Consider the following 18,774-nt stretch of genomic DNA (forward strand, 5'->3'; position numbering starts at 1 on the left):
ATATAGCACAGCCATGTAGTATGTAACACAGCCACGTAGTATATTGCACAGCCACGTAGTATATAGCACAGCCCACGTAGTATATAGCACAGCCATGTAGTATATAACACAGCCACGTAGTATATTGCACAGCCACGTAGTATATAGCACAGCCCACGTAGTATATAGCACAGCCATGTAGTATGTAACACAGCACACGCAGTATATAGCACAACCCACGTAGTATATAGCACAGCCATGTAGTATATAACACAGCTATATAGTATATAACACAGACACGTATATTGCACAGCCATGTAGTATATTGAACAGCCACATAGTATATAGCACAGCCACGTAGTATATAGCAGTGTGGGCACCATATCCCTGTTAAAAAAATAAATAAATAGTTACGGTGTATTCTCACCTTCCGGCGGCCTCCGTATCGAGCCCAGGCCTTTAGCGATACTACTCGCGACGCTCCGTTCCCAGTAATGCCTTGCGGCAATAACCCGTGATCATGTAGCGGTCTCGTGAGACCGCTACGTGATCTTGAGTCATTGCCGCAATGCATTCTTGGGACTGGAGCGTCGCGAGGAGCAGGAAAGGCTGCCGCGGACCCCGGAAGGTGAGAATATAATGTTTTGTGTTTTTTATTATTATTTTTAACATGATATGATTTTACTATTGATGCTGCATAGGCAGCATCAATAGTAAAAAGTGAAGTGGTGTTTAAATCCCTCCTCAATATCGCTGATGGTCGCGGCCATCCTGCCGCGACTAATCAGCGACCCGGGATTTCCTCGACAGACAGACAAACAGACGGAAGTACCCCTTAGGCCGGGATCACACATGCGAGAAACACGTCTGTGTCTCGCATGTGAAATCCAAGCTCTGGCGCCGGCACTTCGGAGCGGAGCGTGCAGCTCCATGTGTTGCTATGCGGCTGCACGTTCCGCTCCACGGGTGCCGGCGCCAGAGCTTGGATTTCACATGCGAGACACGGACGAGTTTCTCGCATGTGTGATCCCGGCCTTAGACAATTATATAATATAGATTGTGAAATACATATCGGGCTTTGTTCACACTTGTGCTTTTCAGCTCTGTTTCTTTGTTCCGTTTTACAACAGAATTCATGTGGAATCCAAATCCAATACATAACGGATGTAAACGGCAGCAGAAGGGCCCTATTAACTCTAGTAGGGTCTCTCTGGTTTCCGTTATGGTCAGTGAGGCCCTTCTACTTCCCTTTTCGTATATTATGAAAAATATTTACGGTAATTTCTCTTTTCCTAGAACAAAACAGGTAAATTGAACTCAAAGACGCAAATGTGAACAGAGCCTAAATCTGTTCCATTATAGGAGCAAGACAACAAAAATAATAAATATTCTGGCTCCCTGATATGCCTGACACCAGTGGCACTCATCAGAATCCACTGACTAAGGCCACGTTCACACATTCAGTATTTGGTCCGTATTTTACATCAGTATGTGTAAGCCAAAATCCATTCCTGATTTTGGCTTACAAATACTGGTGTAATATACTGACCAAATACTGAACATGTGAATGTGGCGTAAAATTCAGTCCATTGTTTTCTCTTCATTGGCCGCACGGTGGTTCAGTGGTTAGCACTAGAGTTGAGCGACCTTGACCTTTTTAGAGTCGAGCCGGGTTTCGCGAAACCCGACTATCTCAAAAGTCGAGTCGGGTGGAATCGGCCGATTATCGCGAAAAGTTGGGGATCGACCGAAACACGAAACCCAATGCAAGTCAATGGGGGAGCATAGTCGGCAGTGAGTGGAGGCCAGGAAAACACCTACACTGCCCATTTTAATGGCAAAAACATCCATTCTTGTTACAGAAGCTTGTCAATCGTAATTTAGCTTATAATAATTGGAAGGCATTGGGGGTCATTTGGCTAAAGTTGTGGGGGGTAGGGCTGGTTCAAGTAATTAGTGTGCCCAGTAAATCTGGACCACGTCACGGCAGTGGAGCAGGGAGAGGTAAGTATTTCAACTTTGCAAGTGCTGTGATCCTGAGCAAGCAGGGGGGGCCCACTCGTTGGCATTGGCACTGGCACAGGGCCCCTCAAAGTACAGCGGTGTGTTTGCACGGCGGGGGCGCCTCCCACCGGCAGCAACACTTTTGCGTACTATGAGGGGCCCTGTGCCAGTGACGTCGCCAACGAGTATTCCTCCCCCCACCTGATGAAGGAACCTGCACCTTCATCTGCACCTTCCTCTTTGTCCCCGTGTAAGGTGGTATGGTATGCGGGAAGGGGGACCTGACTTTCAGCAGGGTCACAATCTTGCAGTGTAGTGTGCACGGGGAATGTTGCATTATGGGTCAATGTACCAGCAGACTCATCTATCACTGGCTGGGCAATGGGCAGGATGAGGGGGAAACAGATATGGGCCCAAAGAATAAAGTGGGCTAAATGCAGTTCAAAATTGGTAACAGGACTAACCAGGGGGCATTGTTTTGTTCAGTGGAGGACAACTGGAATGAGAGGCTGACACAGAGAGTAGGCCCAAATCAGTAAGTATTCTAAATGCAGTTCAAAATTGGCAACAGTAGTAAACCGGCGACACAGCTTTGTTCACTGGAGGAGAACAGCAAGGAGCGGCAGACACAGATAGAAGGCCCCAACCCAACAAGTAGACCTAATGCAGTGTTGTTTTCAACAACGACTAAACGAGAGCCAGAAGATCGAAGCAATGGAGAGGAAACCTGGGGAACACCTTGGAGTGGAAGACACCGTCTCTACACCCCAGACCCTACTTGTAGGCGGAATGCAGTGTTGTTTTCAACAACTACTAAACAAGAGCTTTAAGATTGAAGCAATGGAGAGGGAACCTGAAGAACACCTTGGAGCGGAAGACACTGTCTCTACAACCCAGACCCAACTTGTAGGCCAAATGCAGTGTAGTTTTCAACAACTACTAAACGAGAGTCGGAAGACCCAAGCAATGGAGAGGAAACCTGGGGAAGACCTTGGAGTGGAACACACCGTCTCTACACCCCATACCCAATTTGTAGGCCTAATGCAGTGTAGTTTTCAACAACTACTAAACGAGAGTCGGAAGACCCAAGCAATGGAGAGGAAACCTGGGGAACACCTTGGAGTGGAACATACCGTCTCTACACCCCATACCCAATTTGTAGGCCTAATGCAGTGTAGTTTTCAACAACTACTAAACGAGAGTCGGAAGACCCAAGCAATGGAGAGGAAACCTGGGGAACACCTTGGAGTGGAACATACCGTCTCTACACCCCATACCCAATTTGTAGGCCTAATGCAGTGTAGTTTTCAACAACTACTAAACGAGAGTCGGAAGACCCAAGCAATGGAGAGGAAACCTGGGGAACACCTTGGAGTGTAACACACCATCTCTCTACACTCCATACCCAATTTGTAGGCCTAATGCAGTGTAGTTTTCAACAACTACTAAATGAGAGTCGGAAGATCGAAGCAATGGAGAGGAAACCTGGGGCACACCTTGGAGCGGCAGACACCTTTAGTAGGCCCTACCAAAGTAGTAGCCCCAATGCAGTTTTCAAATTCCTAGAGGCTGAAAACAAGACTATTGACGCTCTGCTTTTTTCAAAGGAGGACAGCTGTATTGAGTGGTGCAGACAGACACAGGTAGTAGGCCTTAAACCAAAAATGTGGCTCACTGCAGTTTAAAAAAGGTTACAGGGGTACACAGGCAGCATTGCTCTGGTCAGTGGAGGACAATTTCAATAGTGGACTGCAGACAGACTTTGTACGCCTACAATTAAAAAAAGGATGCTCTATGCAATTAAAAATAGGTTTCAGGGGTACACGGGCAGCAGTGGTGTGGTCAGTGGACGAGTATTGGAAGGAGGGACCGCAGACAGGCGTAGTAGGCCTAACATAACAAAATTAGGTTGTAGGCACTTTAAAATTGGTTCCAGGGGTACACGTGCAGCAGTGGTGTGGTCAGCGGAGGACTATTTGAATTAGGGACTTGTAAGACTCATGCTGGTGTGGTAGATGGAGGCAGGTATATCTCGCCCAGGTGTTTGTCCTATGTGAATTAGGCCACTCAGTATCTTCAGGGTGCTAATGGGTTAATGATTGCAGGAATAAAAGATGACCAGCTGGGTGTTTCCAGTGTCTGCCTGGGGCACACAGATTGCCTGCCTGTGTGAGACAAACGTGAGTGAAGAGCTCTGCTCAAGATCTGATGTTAGCTGGGTGGGAGAAGCCCCCCCAGTTGTTGAGATAGCAACGTATTTGTTTAGTTAGTGCCGGACAGGCTAGGATTTATTTTTATGTTTTGTTTTTTGTGTTGCTTTCACGTTAATAAATCTGACCTGAGGTCAGCCTGCTCAGAAACCTGCTGTACGCCTCAGATTCAATGCACAAACCACGTGTCCTTTGACCCCAGCAAAGGCGATCCCAGAGTGTTTTGTCACATTGTGGTGGAGAACGCGGGCATACCGTGGCACAGGCGACAGCATGGAAGACGTGGTGAAAGCCTTAGTACAGTCCACTGCCGTACAGCAGCAGGCCACTGCCGCACAGCACGAAGCTAATCGCTTGATGGCCGCACAGCTGAAGGAGTTACTGGACATGACGGTTGCAGACCGCCAACTTCTCCAACAGGTGGCGCAGCGCCTGGTGAGCATGCCTGACGCTGACCCGGAAGCAGAGTCCAGAAGGATCCATGTGAGTCGATACTGGCAAAAGCTGACTGCAGAAGATGACGTCGAGGCATACCTGACAACGTTTGAGCGGACGGCATTGAGAGAGAAGTGGCCGAAGGCACGATGGGCCGATTTGATTGCCCCGTTTCTCTCCGGCGAGGCCCAAAAAGCTTACCATGATTTGGACCCGGAGGTCGCTCAGGACTTTGAGAAGCTGAAAGCTGAGATCCTGGCCCGGCTGGGTGTGACGACGGCTGTCCGTGCACAGAGGGTACATCAGTGGACATACCAGCAAGATAAACCAGCGCGGTCTCAGATGTTCGACCTGATCTACTTGACAAAGAAATGGCTGCAACCCGAGGTACTGACAATACCCGAAATAATCCAGCGGGTTGTCCTGGACAAGTACCTGAGAGTACTACCCCCAGCGCTGAAAAGGTGGGTAAGCCAAGGAAATCCCACGACAGTGGATCAACTTGTGGAGTTGGTCGAGCGTTATTCCGTGGCAGAAGGACTTCCCGACGACACCGCCAAACCCCGGTCTGTGCCTCCTCCTCGTGGAACCGGTAAGACTGTTCCAGGGACCACGGGTGAAGGAAAATCGCTTAAAACTGTGGGGGAGGAGTCCGGGACTGCTCGCACTCCGAGACCAAGAGTATTGGACGGTGGTCTCAGTAGGGGACCTGTTAGGTGTTTCCGCTGCCATGAGAAGGGTCATGTTTCTGCGAACTGTCCTGTTACCGCTGAACCCATGCAGTGCGACGTTATAGACTCTAGAAAACGCATGTCTTTGGTTACACAGCTAGTGAGTGTGAATGCGGGTCAAAATGATACAGTGAAACACCTGTGTGAATTATCTGTTGATGGGAAAAATGTTGTGGCATTACTAGACTCTGGAAGTGTGGTGACTCTGGTGAAAGCTAGTCTAGTGGCACTTCCGTCTGGTCCGTCTGACAAGTTTTCTGTGACGTGTGTGCATGGTGACACCCGCTCGTACTTAACAGCGGTCATATGGATTTCTACTCCCTATGGGTCAGTGCAGCACAAAGTGGGACTCGTTCCCGCATTGTTACATGATGTAATCCTGGGCAGGGATTTTCCCTATTTCTGGCAGTTGTGGGAGAATCAGTTGCTCCTTCACGGTAGCTGTACCCGTGAATCTTCTCCCATGCCATCTGGAGGTCCCGAGTCCCTAGAGGAGACCCCACAGGAAGATGTTGCTGGAGAGGTTAGTGAATCTAACCTTCAGTACCCCTTCTCCGTCATGGCGGGGGAAACAGAGGAAACTGAGGAACTTCAGCGAGAGGCGGAGGCAGACAGCCATCTGGCACCCTGCCTGCCAGATTTGGGAGTCCAGGTGGATGACTTCCACAGCGAGCAAATGAAAGATCCTACCCTGACTCAGGCTAGGAAAAATGTAAAAATGATAGATGGGGTACCCGTAGAACCTGACACTAGGCTAGCGTACCCATATATGGTTCTTGAAAATGATTTGCTCTACCAGGTAGAAAAAAAAGGGGAAGACACAGTGCAACGGTTAGTGGTACCCAAACCTTATCGGCGGAAGGTACTGGATTTGGCCCACGGACATATAATGGGGGGACATCTGGGGGTACAGAAAACCACAGAAAGGATATTGCATTGTTTTGTGTGGCCTGGAATACATTGTGATGTGCGTAACTATTGTGAGTCCTGTCCAGAGTGCCAAATCGCGGCCCCTAAATCTCAGTTCCGTAGCCCTTTGGTACCCCTTCCTATCATCGGGGTCCCTTTTGAGAGAATTGGGATGGATTTGGGTGGGCCCCTTCCCCGATCCGCACGTGGGCACCAACATATCCTCGTCATCGTGGACTATGCCACTCGTTACCCGGAAGCCGTCCCTTTGCGTAACACAGCTACCAAGACGATCGCCAAGGAATTGGTACAAGTGTTTAGTCGGGTGGGAATTCCAAAACAGATACTCACCGACCAGGGGACTCCCTTTATGTCGAGGGTAATGAAGGAGCTCTGCAGGCTCTTACAAATAGACCTGTTGCGTACGTCTGTCTATCACCCTCAAACAGATGGCCTGGTTGAGCGCTTCAACAAAACCTTAAAACAGATGCTCCGGAAGGCGATAGACAAAGATGGGAAGAACTGGGATTACTTGTTACCCTATTTGCTGTTTGCATTAGGGAAGTTCCCCAGTCTTCCACAGGATTTTCGCCTTTCGAACTGTTGTACGCCCGTCGTCCCCGGGGACTGCTGGACGTCGCAAAAGAAACCTGGGAAGGTCAAGTCACTCCCTTTAAAACGGTGATCGACCATGTAACACAAATGCAGGATCGTATTGCCGCTGTCATGCCCATTGTTAGGGACCATATGTTACAGGCCCAGGGAGCCCAGAGGCAAAGTTACGATAGAGGCGCTAAGGTCCGTACATTTGCACCCGGCGATAGGGTGTTGGTCCTAATCCCTACGGTGGATAGTAAATTCCTGGCGAAATGGCAGGGCCCATTTGAGGTCCGAGAAAGAGTTGGTGAAGTGAACTATAAAGTGTACCAGCCGGGTAAGAGAAAACCGGAACAGATTTATCATGTGAATCTGATAAAATCCTGGAAAGACCGCTCTGCCCTAACGGTGGATCTGCCCCGTCCGGTTTGTTCACCTACTATACCAGAGGTGCAGGTTGCTGAGACTCTCTCAGAACGACAAAAATCTGAGGTTAAGCAATTTTTGTTACAGAAGCGACAGTTTTTCTCCGAAAAACCTGGCCGGACTAAGTTGGTGAAACATGAGATTGTCACAGAGCCTGGCGTCACTGTTCATGTGAAGCCCTACCGGATTCCGGAAGCCCGCCGTGAAGCCGTCTCCCGGGAAGTGATGGCAATGTTGGACTTAGGAGTCATTGAGGAGTCACACAGCGCCTGGTCCAGTCCAATTGTGTTGATACCTAAACCGGATGGCTCCATCCGGTTTTGTAATGACTTTAGGAAACTGAATGCAGTTTCTAAATTTGATGCGTACCCTATGCCCCGGGTCGATGAGTTGATCGACCGGCTTGGTAAAGCCCGATACATTACGACCCTGGATTTAACAAAGGGGTACTGGCAGATTCCACTGGCCGAGGCGGCCAGAGAGAAGACGGCATTTGCTACACCGGAAGGTCTGTTCCAGTATGTCTATATGCCGTTTGGACTTCACGGAGCTCCCGCAACGTTCCAGAGATTGATGGATCGAGTCTTGAGGCCTCACAGACAGTACGCTTCTGCCTACCTGGATGACATCGTAATTTACAGCATGGACTGGGAAACTCATCTCCAGAAGGTACAAGCGGTGATTGATGACCTGCGAGATGCAGGTTTAACGGCAAACCCCAAGAAATGCCACATCGGGCTTGAAGAAGCCCGATACTTGGGCTACGTCATTGGCAGAGGAGTGGTTAAACCCCAGATCGACAAAATATAGGCAATTCAGGGCTGGCCACAACCAGTGAACAAGAAACAAGTGCAGGCTTTCCTGGGGATTGCCGGCTATTATCGCCGGTTCATACCCAATTTTGCAGCCATGGCTACTCCCTTGACGGATCTTACCAAGGGGAAGGGTTCCGTCATGGTAAAATGGACCTCAGCTGCTGAAGAGGCCTTCCACAGCCTGAAACGGGCTTTGTGCTCTCAGCCCGTACTAGTGACTCCTGATTTCAGCAGCGAGTTTGTGGTACAAACTGATGCCTCTGATACTGGTGTCGGAGCTGTACTTTCCCAGGTGAGGGACGGAGTCGAACACCCGGTCCTCTATCTCAGTCGGAAACTGAATGTACATGAGCAGAGATATGCGGTGGTTGAAAAAGAGTGCCTAGCCATTAAATGGGCTCTCGACTCCCTCAAGTATTACCTGGCTGGTAGGAAGTTTAGGCTGGTCACCGACCATGCCCCTCTCAAGTGGATGCACCTCCACAAGGACCGTAATAGTCGGGTAACCCGGTGGTTCCTTGCCCTGCAGGCTTACTCTTTTACGGTGGAACACCGACCTGGGGTGCAGATGGGGAACGCCGATGCCCTATCCCGAGTGCACTGTTTCAAAGGTGTTCTTGCTCGACCGGAGTGGTCTGAGCAAGGGGGGGGGGGATATGTAAGACTCATGCTGGTGTGGTAGATGGAGGCAGGTATATCTCGCCCAGGTGTTTGTCCTATGTGAATTAGGCCACTCAGTATCTTCAGGGTGCTAATGGGTTAATGATTGCAGGAATAAAAGATGACCAGCTGGGTGTTTCCAGTGTCTGCCTGGGGCACACAGATTGCCTGCCTGTGTGAGACAAACGTGAGTGAAGAGCTCTGCTCAAGATCTGTATGATGTTAGCTGGGTGGGAGAAGCCCCCCCAGTTGTTGAGATAGCAACGTATTTGTTTAGTTAGTGCCGGACAGGCTAGGATTTATTTTTATGTTTTGTTTTTTGTGTTGCTTTCACGTTAATAAATCTGACCTGAGGTCAGCCTGCTCAGAAACCTGCTGTACGCCTCAGATTCAATGCACAAACCACGTGTCCTTTGACCCCAGCAAAGGCGATCCCAGAGTGTTTTGTCACAGGACTGCAGACAGACTTTGTAGGCTGTCCCCTGTGGACCATGCATCCAACACATTAACCCAGTGCGCCGTAATGGACACGTAACTTTTTGTGGACATGCCTACTGGTCCATGCGTCTCTTGTCAGGTGCACCTTTCTACTGTTTGATTGCCTGAGTGCTATGACAATGCAGACTTTTTCATGCCGGTGGAGGGCTGGGATGGCTTTTCTCGCAAAAGAAATATCGACTGGGTAGCTTGAACCGTGGTACAGCGTAGTTCATCTGGGCTTTCTAAATATAAAACAAAGAAAAAAAGGAGGCTCCATGCACTTTCAGCTGGGTTCCAGGGGTACACGGCCAGCATTGGTCTGGTCAGTGGAGAACTATTGGAAGGAGGGACCGCAGACAGGCTTCGAAGGCCTAACATAATAAATTAGGGCTGTAGGCACTTTAACATTGGTTCCAGGGGTACACGGGCAGCAGTAGACAGGTCAGTGGAGGCCTAGTGGAAGGAGGAACCGCAGACAGGCTTCGAAGGCCTAACATAATAAATTAGGGCTGTAGGCACTTTAACATTGGTTCCAGGGGTACACGGGCAGCAGTAGACTGGTCAGTGGAGGCCTAGTGGAAGGAGGGACCGCAGACAGGCTTCGAAGGCCTAAAATAATAAATTAGGGCTGTAGGCACTTTAACATTGGTTCCAGGGGTACACGGGCAGCAGTAGACTGGTCAGTGGAGGCCTAGTGGAAGGAGGGACCGCAGACAGGCTTCGAAGGCCTAACATAATAAAATTGGGCTGTAGGCACTTTGAATTCTCTTGCAGGGGTACACAGGCAGTGGGCACCATTGGTGTTGTCAGCGGCGGCCGATTGTAATGAGTGTCTGCCAGTTAGTAGTCCCAAAAAATCAATACATGTTAATGTCTCGCATTACAACAAAAAGAAAAACCAAAAGGGTGCAATCATTAGGTACAGGGTTGGGCTCCTCTGCGTAGTTTCAGACCTAGTAATTTGGCACAAAGTATTTACTTGGGTAAATATAGGACACTGCCCCTGACTATGTTAAGTACCATCATACATGTCAACACAATGGTATTGTCAGTGGCAGTAATTTACGGATGTCAGCGCATAGACTAAACATAGGTGTAACTGTGAGAGATAATTGTGCAAGTGGTAGAGCAATGTTTGTGCTGGGGGTGGGTGAACTCTCTTGTGGCCGGCGGTACATGCCCAGGGCCCCTCATGTTACAACAGTGTGTCTGACGTTGGGTGCGCACCACCACCGCCAGAGACACTTTATTGTACTATGAGGGACCCAGTGGCAGTGCCGTAGACCAAAAGCAGGCACACCCACCTCTTCAGACAAACAGCACTCTCACGGGTGCTTGCGCCAAGTGGCGATACCACGGCCCCGTGTGGGGAGTTTGGCCATTTAGGGAGGTGTAAACATGTCGTATGCTGGACAATCAGCTGCTGCAAATTACGAGATTGGTAAAGTCATTCAGAGTAGTCCACAGGCAATACCTTTTCATAGGAAAGCTAGGTGTCGGCCGGGCAAGGTGGGGCAAAAGAATTCGAAATCCAGTTGTGGTTAATTTTAATGAAGGTTAGATCATCAACATTTTGGGTGGCCAGACGAGTCCTTTTTTCGGTTAATATTGAACCTGCAGCACTGAATACTCTTTCTGATAGGACACTAGCTGCCGGGCAAGCAAGCTCCTGCAATGCATATTCTGCCAATTCTGGCCAGGTGTCTAATTTGGATGCCCAGTAATCAAATGGGAATGACGGTTGAGGTAGAACATCGATAAGGGATGAAAAATAGTTAGTAGCCATAATGGACAAATGTTGTCTCCTGTCACTTTGAGTTGATGCAGCAGTGCCTGTCCTGTCTGCGGTCATAGCAAAATCACTCCACAACCTGGTCAGAAAACCCCTCTGTCCAACGCCACTTCGGATTTCTGCACCTCTAACACTTCTGTTCTGCTTCCCCCTGCTGCTCGTGTGAGAACGATCACGGGCGCTGTGTGCTGGGAATGCCTGAAGCAAACGGTCAACAAGAGTTGATTGTTTGGTTGCTAATATTAGTTCCAAGTTATCATGTGGCATAATATTTTGCAATTTGCCTTTATAGCGAGGATCAAGGAGGCAGACCAACCAGTAATCGTCATCGTTCATTATTTTAGTAATGCGTGTGTCCCTTTTGAGGATACGTAAGGCATAATCCGCCATGTGGGCCAAAGTTCCAGTTGTCAAATCTGCGGTTGTGCTTGGTTGAGGGGCAGTTTCAGGCAAATCTACGTCACTTGTGTCCCTCAAAAAACCAGAACCCGGCCTTGCCACGCCACCAATTTCCAGTGGCCCCGGAAAAGCTTCCTCATTAAAAATATACTCATCCCCATCATCCTCCTCGTCCTCTTCCTCTTCGCCCGCTACCTCGTCCTGTACACTGCCCTGACCAGACAATGGCTGACTGTCATCAAGGCTTTCCTCTTCCTCTGCTGCAGACGCCTGATTTTTTATGTGCGTCAAACTTTGCATCAGCAGACGCATTAGGGGGATGCTCATGCTTATTATGGCGTTGTCTGCACTAACCAGCCGTGTGCATTCCTCAAAACACTGAAGGACTTGACACATGTCTTGTATCTTCGACCACTGCACACCTGACAACTCCATGTCTGCCATCCTACTGCCTGCCCGTGTATGTGTATCCTCCCACAAAAACATAACAGCCCGCCTCTGTTCGCACAGTCTCTGAAGCATGTGCAGTGTTGAGTTCCACCTTGTTGCAACGTCTATGATTAGGCGATGCTGGGGAAGGTTCAAAGACCGCTGATAGGTCTGCATACGGCTGGAGTGTACGGGCGAACGGCGGATATGTGAGCAAAGTCCGCGCACTTTGAGGAGCAGGTCGGATAACCCCGGATAACTTTTCAGGAAGCACTGCACCACCAGGTTTAAGGTGTGAGCCAGGCAAGGAATGTGTTTCAGTTGGGAAAGGGAGATTGCAGCCATGAAATTCCTTCCGTTATCACTCACTACCTTGCCTGCCTCAAGATCTACTGTGCCCAGCCACGACTGCATTTCTTTCTGCAAGAACTCGGACAGAACTTTCGTGGTGTGTCTGTTGTCGCCCAAACACTTCATAGCCAATACAGCCTGCTGACGCTTGCCAGTAGCTGCCCCATAACGGGACAACTGGTGTGCAACAGTGGCAGCTGCGGATGGAGTGGTTGGGCGACTGCGATCTGTGGACGAGCTCTCGCTTCTGCAGGAGGACGAGGAGGAGGAGGAGGGGGTGCGAACGCCTACAGCCAACTGTTTCCTAGACCGTGGGCTAGGCAGAACTGTCCCGAAATTGATGTCCCCTGTGGACCCTGCATCCACCACATTCACCCAGTGTGCCGTGATGGACACGTAACGTCCCTGGCCATGCCTATTGGTCCATGCATCTGTTGTCAGGTGCACCTTTGTACTCACAGATTGCCTGAGTGCATGGACGATGCGCTCTTTAACATGCTGGTGGAGGGCTGGGATGGCTTTTCTCGAAAAGAAGTGTCGACTGGGTAGCTCGTAGCGTGGTACAGCATAGTCCATCAGGGCTTTGAAAGCTTCACTTTCAACTAACCGGTAGGGCATCATCTCTAACGAGATTAGTCTAGCTATGTGGGCATTCAAACCCTGTGTACGCGGATGCGAGGATAAGTACTTCCTTTTTCTAACCAGAGTCTCATGTAGGGTGAGCTGGACTGGAGAGCTGGAGATCGTGGAATTAGCGGGTGTGCCAGTGGACATGGCAGACTGAGAGACGGTTGGAGACGGTATTGTTTCCGCCTGTGCCCTAGATGCAGTGTTTCCTACTACGAAACTGGTGATTCCCTGACCCTGACTGCTTTGGCCTGGCAAAGAAACCTGCACAGATACTGCAGGTGGTGCGGAAGATGGTGGCCTTACAGTGACGGCAGGGATGTAGCGTTGGTGACTAGCTTCATTGGCCGAGGGTGCTACAACCTTAAGGGACGTTTGGTAGTTAGTCCAGGCTTGCAAATGCATGGTGGTTAAATGTCTATGCATGCAACTTGTATTCAGACTTTTCAGATTCTGACCTCTGCTTAAGGTAGTTGAACATTTTTGACAGATGACTTTGTGCGGATCAATTGGATGTTGTTTAAAAAAATGCCAGACTGCACTCTTTCGAGCCGCGGATCCCTTTTCAGGCATTGCAGACTGAGCTTTAACCGGATGGCCACGCTGTCCTCCAACAGTTTTTGGCTTTGCCACGCGTTTTGTCCCATCTACGGGCCCGGCAGATGGAACCTGTTGCGATGTTGATGCCTGCTGCGGCCCCTCCTCCTCCGCTTCAGAACTACTGCCGCCTGCACCCTGTTCCCCCAATGGCTGCCAATCGGGGTCAACAACTGGGTCATCTGTTGTGAATTCTGTGGCTGAGTTCACTTCTGTGGTCACAAGTGGTATTGCAGTCTCTGGGCTTCCTCCCTCAGGTGTTTTGGTGAGCTCGTTGGCTGCCTTGCTATTTAGCTCCACCTGAGTCTGTCTTCCTTGCTCCTTGTCAATGTTCCAGTGTTGGATCTGAGCTACTGCATCTTTCCTTGGGCCTGCTGCTCTGCTAGATAAGTGCTTCTAGTTTGTTTTCTGTTTTTTCTGTCCAGCTTGTTATTATCTTTTGCTGGAAGCTCTGAGAAGCAAAGGGGTACACCGCCGTGCTGTTAGTTCGGCACGGTGGGTCTTTTTGCCCCTTTGCGTGGTTTTCGTTTTAGGGTTTTTGTAGACTGCATAGTTCTCTTTGCTATCCTCGCTCTGTCTAGAATATCGGGCCTCACTTTGCTGAATCTATTTCATTCCTACGTTTGTCTTTTCATCTTGCTAACAGTCATTATATGTGGGGGCTGCCTATTCCTTTGGGGTATTTCTCTGAGGTAAGTCAGGCTTGTATTTCTATCTTCAGGCTAGTCAGCTCCTCAGGCAGTGCCGAGTTGCATAGGTAGTTGATAGGCGCAATCCACTGCTGCTTCCAGTTGTGTGAGGATAGATCAGGTACTGCAGTCTACAGAGATTCCACATCTCAGAGCTCGTCCTATTGTTTTGGGTTATTGCCAGATCTCTGTATGTGCGCTGATTACTGCACGCTGTGTTGCCTGATTGCCAGCCATAACAGTACAAGGAGCCTTTCAATGATTTCCAATAGAGGGAAAAAAGAAATCCTGACATCATTTTTTTTTCTTAGCTCTGTCTTCAGTCTTTTTTTTCCCCTAGACATTAGAGTGCTTCAGGACACAGCTGTGGACATGGATATTCAGGCTCTGTGCTCCTCAATGGATAATCTCGTTGTAAATGTACAAAAGATTCAAGATACTATTGATCAGAAATCGATGCTAGAACCAAGAATTCCGATTCCTGATTTGTTTTTTGGTGACAGAACTAAGTTCCTGAGCTTCAGAAATAATTGTAAGCTATTTTTGGCCTTGAAACCTCATTCTTCTGGTAATCCTATTCAACAGGTTTTGATTATTATTTCTTTTTTGCGCGGCGACCCACAGGACTGGGCGTTTTCTCTTGCACCAGGAGATTCTGCATTGAGTAATGTTGATGCATTTTTCCAGGCGCTGGGATTGCTTTACGATGAGCCTAATTCAGTGGATCAAGCTGAGAAAAATCTGCTGGCTTTATGCCAGGGTCAGGATGATGTAGAAGTATATTGTCAGAAATTTAGAAAATGGTCAGTACTCACTCTGTGGAATGAATCTGCACTAGCGGCTTTGTTCAGAAAGGGTCTCTCTGAAGCTCTTAAGGATGTAATGGTGGGATTTCCTATGCCTGCTGGTTTGAATGAGTCTATGTCCTTGGCCATTCAGATCGGTCGTCGCTTGCGCGAGCGTAAATCTGTGCACCATCTGGCGGTATTGTCTGAGAGTAAGCCTGAGCCTATGCAGTGCGACAGGACTATGACTAAAGTAGAACGGCACGAACACAGACGTCTGAACAGACTGTGTTTCTATTGTGGTGATTCTACTCATGCTATTTCTAATTGTCCTAAACGCACTAGGCGGTTCGATAGCTCTGCCGTTATTGGTACTGTACAGTCCAAATTCCTTTTGTCCATTACCTTAATGTGCTCTTTGTCATCATATTCTGTCATGGCGTTTGTGGATTCAGGCGCTGCCCTGAATCTGATGGATTTGGATTATGCTAAACGTTGTGGATTTTTCTTGGAGCCTTTGCAGTGTCCTATTCCGTTGAGAGGAATTGATGCTACACCTCTGGCCAAGAATAAGCCTCAGTACTGGGCCCAGCTGACCATGTGCATGGCTCCTGCACATCAGGAAGTTATTCGCTTTTTGGTACTGCATAATTTGCATGATGTGGTCGTGTTGGGGTTGCCATGGCTACAAACCCATAATCCAGTATTGGATTGGAACTCTATGTCGGTAACCAGCTGGGGTTGTCAGGGAGTACATGGTGATGTTCCATTTTTGTCTATTTCGTCATCCATTCCTTCTGACATCCCAGAGTTCTTGTCGGACTTTCAGGATGTATTTGAAGAGTCCAAGTCTGATGCCCTTCCTCCGCATAGGAATTGTGATTGTGCTATCGATTTGATTCCTGGTAGTAAATTCCCTAAGGGTCGTTTATTTAATTTGTCCGTACCTGAACACACCGCTATGCGCAGTTATGTGAAGGAGTCCCTGGAGAAGGGACATATTCGCCCATCGTCGTCACCATTGGGAGCAGGGTTCTTTTTTGTAGCCAAGAAGGATGGTTCGCTAAGACCGTGTATTGATTACCGCCTTCTTAATAAGATCACTGTTAAGTTTCAGTATCCCTTGCCATTGATTTCTGACTTGTTTGCTCGGATTAAGGGGGCTAGTTGGTTTACTAAGATTGATCTTCGTGGTGCGTATAATCTGGTGAGAATCAGGCAGGGAGATGAATGGAAAACGGCATTTAATACGCCCGAGGGTCATTTTGAGTATCTGGTGATGCCGTTCGGACTTGCCAATGCTCCATCTGTTTTTCAGTCTTTTATGCATGACATTTTCCGTGAGTATCTGGATAAATTCTTGATTGTTTACTTGGATGACATTTTGATCTTCTCAGATGATTGGGAGTCTCATGTGAAGCAAGTCAGAATGGTTTTCCAGGTACTGCGTGCTAATTCCTTGTTCGTGAAGGGATCAAAGTGTCTCTTCGGTGTGCAGAAAGTTTCATTTTTGGGGTTCATCTTTTCCCCTTCTACTATCGAGATGGATCCGGTTAAGGTTCAGGCCATCCAGGATTGGACTCAGCCGACATCTCTAAAAAGTTTGCAGAAATTCCTGGGCTTTGCTAATTTTTATCGTCGCTTCATCTGTAATTTTTCTAGCATTGCCAGACCATTGACCGATTTGACCAAGAAGGGTGCTGATTTGGTTAATTGGTCTTCTGCTGCCGTGGAAGCTTTTCAGGAGTTGAAGCGTCGTTTTTGCTGTGCCCCTGTGTTGTGTCAACCTGATGTTTCTCTTCCGTTCCAGGTCGAGGTTGATGCTTCTGAGATTGGTGCAGGGGCGGTTTTGTCACAGAGAGGTTCTGGTTGCTCAGTGTTCAAACCATGTGCTTTCTTTTCCAGGAAATTTTCTGCTGCTGAGCGTAATTATGATGTGGGCAACCGAGAGTTGCTGGCCATGAAGTGGGCATTCGAGGAGTGGCGTCATTGGCTTGAGGGTGCTAAGCATCGCGTGGTGGTTTTGACTGATCATAAGAACCTTACTTATCTTGAGTCTGCCAAGCGCTTGAATCCTAGACAGGCCCGTTGGTCGTTATTTTTTGCTCGTTTTGATTTTGTGATTTCATACCTTCCGGGCTCTAAAAATGTGAAGGCGGATGCTCTGTCTAGGAGTTTTGTGCCCGACTCTCCGGGGTTATCTGAGCCGGCGAGTATCCTCAAGGAAGGAGTCATTGTGTCTGCCATCTCCCCTGATTTGCGGAGAGTGTTGCAGAAATTTCAGGCTAATAAACCTGATCGTTGTCCGGCCGAGAAACTGTTCGTCCCTGATAGGTGGACTAGTAAAGTTATCTCTGAACTTCATTGTTCGGTGCTGGCCGGTCATCCAGGAATCTTTGGTACCAGGGAGTTGGTTGCTAGATCCTTCTGGTGGCCATCTCTGTCACGGGATGTGCGTGCTTTTGTGCAGTCCTGTGGAATTTGTGCTAGGGCTAAGCCCTGCTGTTCACGTGCCAGTGGGTTGCTTTTGCCCTTGCCGGTCCCGAAGAGGCCTTGGACACATATTTCGATGGATTTCATTTCTGACCTTCCCGTTTCTCAAAAGATGTCTGTCATTTGGGTGGTCTGTGATCGCTTTTCTAAAATGGTCCATCTGGTGCCCTTGGTTAAATTGCCTTCCTCCTCTGATTTGGTGCCTTTGTTCTTCCAGCATGTGGTTCGTTTACATGGCATTCCTGAGAATATTGTTTCTGACAGAGGTTCCCAGTTTGTCTCGAGGTTCTGGCGAGCCTTTTGTGGTAGGATGGGCATTGACCTATCTTTTTCCTCGGCCTTCCATCCTCAGACTAATGGCCAGACCGAACGAACCAATCAGACCTTGGAAACATATCTGAGATGTTTTGTTTCCGCTGACCAGGATGATTGGGTGTCATTTTTGCCGTTGGCTGAGTTCGCCCTTAATAATCGGGCCAGCTCGGCTACCTTGGTCTCTCCATTTTTCTGCAATTCTGGGTTCCATCCTCGTTTCTCTTCAGGACAGGTTGAGTCTTCGGACTGTCCTGGTGTGGATTATGTGGTGGACAGGTTGCAGCAGATCTGGACTCAGGTAGTGGACAATTTGACCTTGTCCCAGGAGAAGGCTCAGCTTTTCGCTAATCGCAGACGCCGTGTGGGACCCCGACTTCGTGTTGGGGATCTGGTTTGGTTATCTTCTCGTCATATACCTATGAAGGTTTCCTCTCCTAAATTTAAACCTCGTTTTATTGGTCCGTATAGGATTTCTGAGATTCTCAATCCGGTGTCTTTTCGTCTGACCCTCCCAGACTCCTTTTCCATACATAATGTATTCCATAGGTCGTTGTTGAGGAGATACGTGGCACCTATGGTTCCATCTGTGGAGCCTCCTGCCCCTGTTTTGGTGGAGGGGGAATTGGAGTATATTGTGGAGAAGATTTTGGATTCTCGTGTCTCTAGACGGAAACTCCAGTATCTGGTCAAATGGAAGGGTTATGCTCAGGAAGATAATTCCTGGGTTTTTGCCTCTGATGTCCATGCCCCAGATCTTGTTCGTGCCTTTCATGTGGCTCATCCTGGTCGGCCTGGGGGTTCTGGTGAGGGTTCGGTGACCCCTCCTCAAGGGGGGGGTACTGTTGTGAATTCTGTGGCTGAGTTCACTTCTGTGGTCACAAGTGGTATTGCAGTCTCTGGGCTTCCTCCCTCAGGTGTTTTGGTGAGCTCGTTGGCTGCCTTGCTATTTAGCTCCACCTGAGTCTGTCTTCCTTGCTCCTTGTCAATGTTCCAGTGTTGGATCTGAGCTACTGCATCTTTCCTTGGGCCTGCTGCTCTGCTAGATAAGTGC

The sequence above is a fragment of the Ranitomeya imitator genome, chromosome 4 (assembly GCF_032444005.1).
Source record: "Ranitomeya imitator isolate aRanImi1 chromosome 4, aRanImi1.pri, whole genome shotgun sequence".
In the NCBI taxonomy this organism is placed as follows: domain Eukaryota; kingdom Metazoa; phylum Chordata; class Amphibia; order Anura; family Dendrobatidae; genus Ranitomeya; species Ranitomeya imitator.